Source organism: Brassica rapa, chromosome A09 (genome assembly GCF_000309985.2).
Source record: "Brassica rapa cultivar Chiifu-401-42 chromosome A09, CAAS_Brap_v3.01, whole genome shotgun sequence".
In the NCBI taxonomy this organism is placed as follows: Eukaryota; Viridiplantae; Streptophyta; class Magnoliopsida; order Brassicales; family Brassicaceae; genus Brassica; species Brassica rapa.
The window spans coordinates 22892430-22902293 of NC_024803.2; the positions used below are offsets into that span (position 1 = coordinate 22892430).

Sequence of the window (9864 nt, forward strand, 5' to 3'; positions counted from 1 at the left end):
CGGAAAAGGCTTCAATACTTTGGCTAATCGTCGAGTTTCAGTTTGATATTGGTACAAGTTTTCTGTAGGCATGATTGCGACAAGAAATGATGTATAGTTTTTGAGATTATGTTCATGATCGTCTGGATATGTTGCTAGCGTTTAGACGAATATTAAGATTGTCGTTTGCCTATTCTTGACGATTTGCAGAAGTTTTTTGAAGTTTGGGAGTATACGAGTATAGTATACGTACCTACTCCTCCTTTTTTTTTTACGAAAGAAAACGGTTGAACCGATACTTTGAAGGGTTGTGTACGTGTCCTCTTCTGATGTTTGGAATGATTGATAATTCGGGACGATTTATAGACGACGCTTGGACTGTGATTTGGTTGTTTCCACGTTGACGACTTGGGATATGTCGGTTCCGAGAAAATTGCCAGAAACGAATCGGTTTTAAGACGACGTTCATGTCTCTAACTTTTTCTCTCTTTAGGAAGCGAGCTTGATATGCGTGGCGATCGTTTCTCGACTTTCGGAGAGTTTAGATCGGTTTGCAAGATCTGGATGAACAATTATGGAACAATATATCGAGAGAGGAAAAATCGCTTAAAACTTTGTTCGCTAGACTATCCGCCTAGGTTTTACGTTCCCTAAAGTTCTATGGCAGCCTCAAAGTAATTTCCTACGAAAATTCTAAGTCTGATTTCAAAAATTTCAAGTCGAAAATACCTTAGTTCTCTCGAAGATGCAGTTTTGTCCCTTCTCAGTTTTGCGTGCTCATTTTCGTTTCCTATTCTCGTGTATGTTCGCCATTTCCGATATTGGTGTTTATCCTTTGAAACTGGACATTTATCTTCCGAACTTGACTGTTATCTTCTCCTTAGATAAGACGTCGATTTTTTTGTAAAAAGGTTCAACGTAATCGTATAGTTAAGGCGGCTAAGGTGTTAAGTTAATCGTTGCCGTTTTATACGATTAATCTGAATCCATGCGAGAAAACAGGTCTTTGCGTTTTTTTTTTTATATCATAAAGTCTCAATGGTAACTTCAATCGAGGCGAAACAAGAGACGTTTCGATCGAGATTCGAAAGTGAACGCAAAGATGGAGGTAGGGCGAGCAGGAACAAGCCAAGGAGTTTAAGATGAGTTTAACTTGTTTTTGTCGTAAATTCTCGACGGAAACTCCGATTGAGACGAAACGAAAAGCGTCTCGATGAGGATTCAAAGGAGAACGTAAAGGAGGACCCCATTGAGGCCTGACGGGTTACTATAGCGAGTGAGGATGTCATCTCGGTCGCTATAGCGAGTGAAAGGGAGCCGAGACGAGTCCAACTTGTTTTCGTCGTAAATTCTCAACAGAAACTCCGATTGAGACGAAACGAAAAGCGTTTCGATGAGGTTTCAAAGGAGAACTTAAAGGAGGACCCCTTTGAGGCCTGATGGGTCGCTATAGCGAGGGAGGATGTCATCTCGGTCGCTATAGCGAGTGAAAGGGAGCCGAGACGAGTCACATTTGTTTTCGTCGTAAAATCTCAGCGGAAACTCCGATTGAGACGAAACGAAAAGCGTTTCGATGAGGATTCAAAGGAGAACGCAAAGGAGGACCCCTTGGAGGCCTGACAGGTCGCTATAGCGAGTGAGGATGTCATCTCGGTCGCTATAGCGAGTGGAAGGGAGCCGAGACGAGTCCCACTTGTTTTTGTCGTAAAATCTCAAAGGAAACTCCTATTGAGACGAAACGAAAAGCGTTTCGATGAGGATTCAAAGGAGAACGCAAAGGAGGACCCCTTTGAGGCCTGACAGGTCGCTATAGCGAGTGAGGATGTCATCTCCGTCGCTATAGCGAGTGGAAGGGAGCCGAGACGAGTCCCACTTGTTTTCGTCGTAAAATCTCAATGGAAACTCCGATTGAGACGAAACGAAAAGCGTTTCGATGAGCATTCAAAAGAGAACCCAAAGGAGAACCTCTCGGAGGCCTTACAGGTCGCTACGTAGCGACTGACGGTCTGACAGGTCGCTACGTAGCGAGTGGAAGCAAGCCAAGAAGAGTCCTACTTGTTTTCGTTGTAAAATCTCAACGGAAACTCCGATTGAGACGAAACGAAAAGCGTTTCGATGAGGATTCAAAAGAGAACCCAAAGGAGGACCTTTCTGAGGCTACGTAGCGAGTGGAGAGTTGGCTTGAGCTCGGTCGCTACGTAGCGACCGAGCGGTGTGCGTGCTCAATCGCTATGTAGCGACCGAGCAGTGTGTGCGTGCTCGGTCGCTACGTAGCGACCGAGCCGTGTGCGTGCTCGGTCGCTACGTAGCGACTGAGCCGTGTGCGTGCTCGGTCGCTACGTACCGACCGAGCAGTGTGTATGCTCGGTCGCTACTGTGTAATCGTTTTGTTGTGTTTCCTTTTTCCGCGATTAACGTAGGGGTTTTTCAGTGGTTTTTTTGGGAGAACATTTTTTATCCTTCCGAAATGTTTTCGGAAAACGTGTTTTGGCAAAACCCTTACGCATCGAGATTTCTTTTGTTTGGTAATGAGCCAAACTTACGGGGTTTTGATAAGATCTATCGTTTCCCTTCGTGTTTACAGGGAGAAATCGCGAGCTTGTTTTAGTGCTCTTCCTGTGGTGGAAGGTCGCGACTAAGTTTTCGATTTTGTTGAAAACTACGGCGTTTGCGTAAGCGTTGGCCATAGGAGCAGTCAGTGCTGCGAGTTTGTCTTTCATATATCCAGACATCGTTTCGATCAAGCGTTTTGTGGCCATGAGTAAGAGTAATCCGTTACCCCACCCTCCTTCAATTGCCAAACTGTGGGAACCGAAATTCGCACTGTCGATTTACGTTTAAATTAGGAAACTAAGAAAACCCTAATTTCCCAGAGGTCCCGGATCTCTGCGAGAGCCAACGACAAGTGACCAAATATATGTAGCAATCGTGAAAAGATAACAAACGAGTTTAGAGAAAACAATAGATCTTATTTCGAATCTGCGTAAGAGCGTTGCAATCATTACAAGAGATCATAAAAGCTTTGGCCGCAAAGGCTGTCAGCGAGTTACCTAGTGCTAGCGGCCTAAAAGCTCAAACCTAGTTAAGTCGCAGCTCGATAACAAAAGACGAAAAAGATACAAAAGAGGTTTTTGATTGATTTTGGATTGAACCTTGTTAAAGGCTGCCTACGTACCCCTTTTGAGGATCAAGCCGAACGTAGTTCAATTGATAGAGCTGGACAAGAGATCGAACTGCCTGGGCGAGTTCGTCAAGTAATTGAGTGCCAGTCATAGAAACCGAACTTGTCGAGAATAAAGCCTAAAGTTTCTAAGTGCAGAGAATTCTGAGTCTAAAAAGTTCTCTCTCATGCTCCTCGCCTAGGACTCCTTATATACTAGCTCCAAGGTCGGTTTACGCTTTTACTCTTCTGCCCTTAAGCCGTCATAGCATAAAAATGGAGATATTCCATTTTCCCGATTTTCACAATTATCTTCAAAACTTCCGTATTTATCCGCGGAAACTTGACATTTATCATTCCTTGTGGACCAAGCGTAAACCGTGCTGTGGTTTACGGGCTTTTGGTTAAGAAATTTCAGGATAGGCCTCGAGTCGTGTTTTAGGTCCCTTTGGGCCGTCTTCCGACTCGAAGCGTTTACTACGATTTCTTTCGACAAAGGAAGAACTTTCTGCGGTTTTTAATCCGCGAAGTTTGAATGATGATTTAGAATAGCGGAAAGCATAGACTGAGCTCACTACGGTCTTCGGGAGATAACATTCGAAGGTTTGACGAGAATGCATGTACTGGTGTCGTACCGATGTTTGGAAGAGCTCGGTCACTATGCAGCGACCGAACTTTGGCTCTAGCCCGGTCGCTACGTAGCGACCGAGCAGAACGAGCGCTCGGTCGCAAAGTAGCGACCGAGCTTGGCCGAGCTCGGTCGCTACGTAGCGACCGAGCTCGAGCCAAAGTTCGGTCGCTGCGTAGTGACCTAGCTCGAAAAAGGTCGCTACACAGCGACCGAGCTCGAGCCAAAGCTAGCGACCGAGCTCAGCCAAGCTCGGTCGCTACGTAGCGACCGGGCTCGAGCCAAAGCTTGGTCGCTACGTAGCGACCGAGCTCTTCTGAAACGTCGATACGACACCATTCCATGCATTCTCGTCAAACCTTCGATGCCATCTCCCGAAGACAGTAGCGAACTCAGTTCATGTTTTCCGCTATTCTAAATCATCGATCAAACTTTGCGGATTGAAACCACAGAAAGTTCGTTCTTTATCGGAAGAAGTCGCAGTAAACGCTTCGAGTCGGAATACGGCCCAAAGGGACCTAAAACACAACTCGAGGCCCACTCTACGATTTCTTAACCTAAAGCCCGTAAACCATAGCACGGTTTACGCTTGGCGCGCAAGGAAAGATAAATGTCAAGTTTCCGCGGATAAATACGAAATTTTGACGATAATTATGAAGATCGGGAAAAATGGAATATCTCCATTTTATGCTATGCCGGCTTAAAGGCAGAAGAGTAAAAGCGTAAACCGACTTTGGAGCAAGTATATAAGGAGTCCTAGGCGAGAGGCATGAGAGAGACTTTCTCAGAGCAAACTTAGCACTTAGAGCAATTTAGGCAATTTTCCATTTTTTGTTATTTCGAGTTGTGACTCAATTAGGTTTAGCCGTCTTAGCTTTGCTAGAACTAGAAATCTAGCCGACAGCTCTCGAGTCCAGGCTTATACGTTGTTGTAAACGCTCATACGCAAATTCGGAATAAGATCTTCTTTGCTCTCTTTTCGATTTCTTATACTTTATCATTGTTATTCTCGTGTTCTGATTGCTTGACGTGTGGTAATTAGCAGATATCCGGGTGCTCTGTGAAATTAGGCTTTTTCCTAGTTTCCTTATTTAAACGGAAATCGACAGTGCGAATTTCGATTCCCACAGTTTGGCGCTAGAAGGAAGGGGGGGGGTACGGATCAATCTAACCCGCAAAAGCCACTCAACGATCAGGAACGATATGCAAGACTCGACATGCACGAACGTCATCTCATTCAAGGGGGGAGCAACGGTCGATCGAGCCAAACCTCGAAACGATCTCCTTGTTATCAAGCTGATGATTCGGGATATCGACGTCTCTAGGGTGCTAATTGACACCGGAAGTTCGGCCGATATCATCTTCAAAGATACTCTCGAAAAGATGGGGATCAATCAATCCGAAGTCGCAAAATACCCTAGTCCACTGCTGGGACTTTCGGGGGAAACGACCATGGCCTACTGATCAATTAATCTCGCGGTCAAAGCCGGAACCGTGACGAAACTCACAGATTTTCTAGTCGTTGACCGTCCCGCATCTTACAACGTTATCATGGGCACGCCATGGTTGAACGCCATGCGTGCTATCCCATTGACGTACCATCTTTTCCTCAAGTTTCCGACCCCTAACGGAGTCGAGGTAATATGGGGAAATCCGAGAGTATCACAGGTGTGTTTCGCCGCAGAACTAAAATGAAAAAGACCGGTTCTCGAGATCACTCCTAGAAAAGTGGAGAAAAAGATCTCCAACAAAGATACGCGAAGTCAGGATTCAGCGGAACTCTTCTGACAATCTTGTAACATTGCGGCCCTAGACAAAAAACGCGAGCCAACTTGCGAACCCGTGGTAACAATCTGTCTCGACGAAGCATTCCCGGAACGCTGCGTCGAGATCGGAGCCAATCTCCGCGAGCCTTTGAGGACAGAACTCGTAGCTTGTCTTAAAAAGAATCTCAATACTTTCGCATGGGCTGCGGAAGATATGCCAGGGATCGACATTAACATAACATGTCACGAGCTGAATATTGACCCAACGTTCAAACCCGTCAAACAAAAAAGACGGAAGCTAGGACCCGAACGTGCTTCCGCAGTAACCGACGAGGTCAAAAAATTGCTTAAAGTCGGGTCGATAACAGAAGTAAGATACCCAGACTGGCTCGCCAACCCTGAGTAGTCAAAAAGAAAAACGGAAAATGGCGAGTTTGCGTGGACTTTACCGACCTAAACAAAGCATGTCCAAAGGATAGTTTCCCTCTACCACATATCGATCGATTGGTAGAAGCGACAGCGGAATTCCCCTGATGCCACGGCAAATCTACATTTTGTCGGGTTGAGCTTCATGTTATGGGAATTTAACTGAGCAAAACATTCCTCGAGATGTGACGCGCGGAAAGTCCAAAGGCTGACCGGCAGGATCGCAGCGCTTAACCGATTTATTTCACGATCAACAGAAAAGTGCCTGCCCTTCTACGATGTCTTGGGAGGAAATAAAAAATTCGAATGGTCGGAAGAATGCGAAAACGCCTTCCAACAGCTGAAGCGTTATTTAGCTACTCCTCCAGTCCTCGAAAAACCCGTGGAAGGGGAGCTTTTATTCTTATTCATCGCTGTGTCGGCAACGGCCGTAAGTGGAGTCCTGATTAGGGAAGAATGCGGGGAGCAAAAACCTCTTTTCTACATAAGCAAAACCTTGCTGGATGCCGAGTCCAGGTACCCATTAATGGAACAATTGGCATGCGCGGTCGTAACATCGGCCCAAAAACTAAGACCATATTTCCAATCCCACACGATCGTCATCCTCACGACCTTTCCCCTACGGACAATTCTGCATAGCCCAAGTCAGTCAGGCCGACTGGCCAAGTGGGCGGTCGAATTGAGCGAGTACGACATCGAGTACCGACCAAGGACGAGCGCAAAATCACAATTGCTCGCAGACTTCTTGGTCGAACTTCCAACGGGGACCATAACCAATGAGGAACCAAATTCCACCTGACTCCTCCACGTCGACGGATCCTCATCAAAGCAGGGATCGGGCATCGGAATCCGTCTCACATCTCCAACGAGCGAGATCTTGGAACAATCGTTCAGGCTGGAATTCCACGCCTCAAACAACGAGGCCGAATACGAAGCACTCATCGCAGGGCTACATTTGGCTCACGGCTTAAAATACGTAATCTCCACGCTTACTGCGACTCCCAGTTAGTGGCCAGTCAATTCAGCGGAGAGTATGAAGCCATAGTCGAACGGATGGACGCGTACCTCAAACTGGTCCAAAGTCTAGCTCAAGATTATGACTGTTTTGCCCTTACGCGAATTCCCCGTTCCGAGAACGTCCAGGCAGACGCCCTCGCGGACCTAGCATCAAGTTTCGACCCATGACTTAAAAGGGTAATTCCAGTCGAGTTCATCGAACATCCGAGCATCGGACCACCAATCGTCGTCAATCTCATCGAAGGTCAAGATGACGAGGAAGAAGAAATTCCGATACAACCGCAATCGGAGCAATCTGATTACGGCTGCGATACCCCATGGCTTCAGAGGATTCAAGACTACATTCTTGACGAGCAACTGCCCACCGAAAAATGGGCAGCCCGTAAAGTCCGAACACAGGCCGCACGCTACGTAACAGTGGACGGTGAAATTTACAAATGGAGATTCTCTGGACCACTTATGAAGTGTCTGGAAGGGGAAAAAGCAAGAAAAGTAATGGAGGAAGTACATTCCGGTTCCTGCGGCAACCATTCCGGTGGAAGATCGCTAGCCGTGAAAATCGAGTGGATGTCCAGATCTTGCTGTAGTAGCTCGATTTTAGTGCTTAGCCAGTCCACGTTGTTGTTGAGAGGGCAGTATACGTCGTTTATCCTTGTGTCGATGTAGGAGACTTCCCATTCATCCTTGTGTTGTGCTGAACATTGCGGTTCTGCGGAGATCTGGGCTGTAGGAAGACTGACGTCGATCGATGGTGCATGTGGTGTGTCGATCGATGTTGAGGTCGTGGCTTCCTTCTCAAGTTGTTGACGTAAACTCTCAATTTCTGCCTTCATTTCTGCCATACTTCTGAAAATCTCATTGTAGCCTCTATCCAAAGGTTGATGTGTATCTTATACTAATGATTTGAGCTCCTCTCCCAGTTTCTCCTGAGTCCACAAATACCAAACACCATCTCATTGATTTCATCTTTGTTGAGTGTGAAGGAAGTGGCATGTGTGTGAAGTAACATCCACAACCGGTGTGTGAAGTAAGCTTCATCAAAAGGTTTTTCGATTGGGATTCTGAGGACTCTTTTAGTGAAACCATCCATCTCTTTATCGTTAGCTTCCCTCTTAAGGTTCTTAGGAATGTTCTCCTTTCTTCTCCTTAACCTTCTCCCTTCAGTTTCCTGATTTTCTTGAACTGTTTCTGGTGAACTATTTAAAGAGTTGGGTTTTGGTTCGGGTGGGCTAGCTAATGGTTTAGGTGGTGGTCTGAGTGCGTTGATGTAATCATTATCGATTGAAGGTAACCGCACTCGGTATGTCAGAGGTGCCCGTCGATCGATGGGAGGTGGGTTATGTCGATCGACGTCGGACTCACTCTGTCGATCGATGGTAGGCTCAACCAATCGATCGATTGTATCATAGAAAGGGGAGGGTGGGTGAGGATGCTTAGCTGCGAATTCTTCATGAGTTAGAATTCGAACCGCATTGCAATCAGTCGATTCAGCGGATGACGTCGATCGATGATTGGAGTAATCCGTCCATCGATCTTCATCATTGTCTGTCGATCGATGTGAGTTAGTCGACATCGGTCGACACCATTGGGATCCGCCGAGACTCATGGAGCTTTCGATTTCGAAGTCTCCTTCCTCAAGCTTTTCATTCTCACCACTGCCAGAAATCATCATCTAAGATGGCACTTACGTGGTGTTTTCCTTTGTCAGCTCCTGCCTCTCTAGCGAAAGCTTCTTGCCTCTTTATAGTCTCGCCCGTCTGAACTACTTGCGTTTCAAGTTTTCTCACCTGAGTACCTAAGGTCTCGATTTTGGTGTTCAGATTGTTGTAGGCGGAGTTTATTTTACCGTTGAAATCCACAGTGATTTGTTGTTGCCCCAACAGTACTCGAACAAGCATCTCTTCGATCTTGCTTTCCTGAGTCTGGGGTGGTGAATTTTGGTAATAAGAGTTTGAGTAGCTCTTGCTGTTGTTGAAGGGTTTTTGAAATTGTGAACTTTGGTTACTTCTTTGACCATTTCCAAAGAAGTTTATGTTTCCACCCTGGTTTCCAAATTTCTTGAATCCGGTACCTCCGATGTAGTTCACATTTTCTTCTCCTTCCGTATCTGCTACTTCTCCTTCCGTTGAACAGACTTGCTTCCTAAGAAGCTCGTGCACCACATCTAACTTAGCTCTTACTTCGTCCATCTGTTCCTTCCCGATAGAGGCTACAGACTTCTTCCGTTCAGAGTCAGTGTTTTTGGTGCTGCTGATGTTAGCAAGGTTTTCGATAAGTCTCACAGCTTCCAACGAATTCCGAGTAGTGAAGTTTCCTTCACTTGCCGTATTAAGAGCCATTTGATACTGTAAGGCGAGACCTCGGAAGAAAGTGCTTAACAGCTGCACTTCGTTAAATCCATGGTGTGGACAGTCTCGCTGGAAGAACCTAAATCTAATCCACGCATCTTTGAAGGACTCTCCAGCCTTCTGCGAGAATTTGGAAATTTTGTTCCGGAGTTCTTCAGCGCGCGCCTCATCGAAGAAGTTTCGTAAGAAAGCATTTTTGATGTCGGTCCAGGATGTTAAAGATCATGTGGGTTGCTGCCTAAGCCAGTGCATCGCTTCTCCATTCAATGTGTATCTGAAGAGCTTGCACAGCAGGTAATATTCGGGGACTCCTTCCATCCGAATAGCAGCGATTAGATCCTTTAACCGTTCCAAATTGTCCATAGGATGCTCGTGCGGTAACCAGAGTAGGGTATCTGCGACACGAGAGTGTAGTATTGAGGCTTCAGCTCGAAATTCTGCTTCTGGATCTCCGGAAGTTGAATAGCTGATCTGTTGGAATAGTACTCATCTGGGCGATTGTAGTCGGCCAGTGGTTTCGATCGAGCGTCCTCGTCTACA

At 46.2% G+C, this 9864-nt stretch overlaps 1 non-coding gene across 1 annotated transcript; it reads left to right on the forward strand.

The window, feature by feature from the left end:
• The first annotated feature begins 9370 nt into the window (after positions 1 to 9370).
• LOC117128667 lies at positions 9371 to 9477 on the forward strand. The gene has a single exon (XR_004452062.1). It is a non-coding gene; the product is annotated as a small nucleolar RNA R71 (small nucleolar RNA).
• Positions 9478 to 9864: the final 387 nt, after the last annotated feature.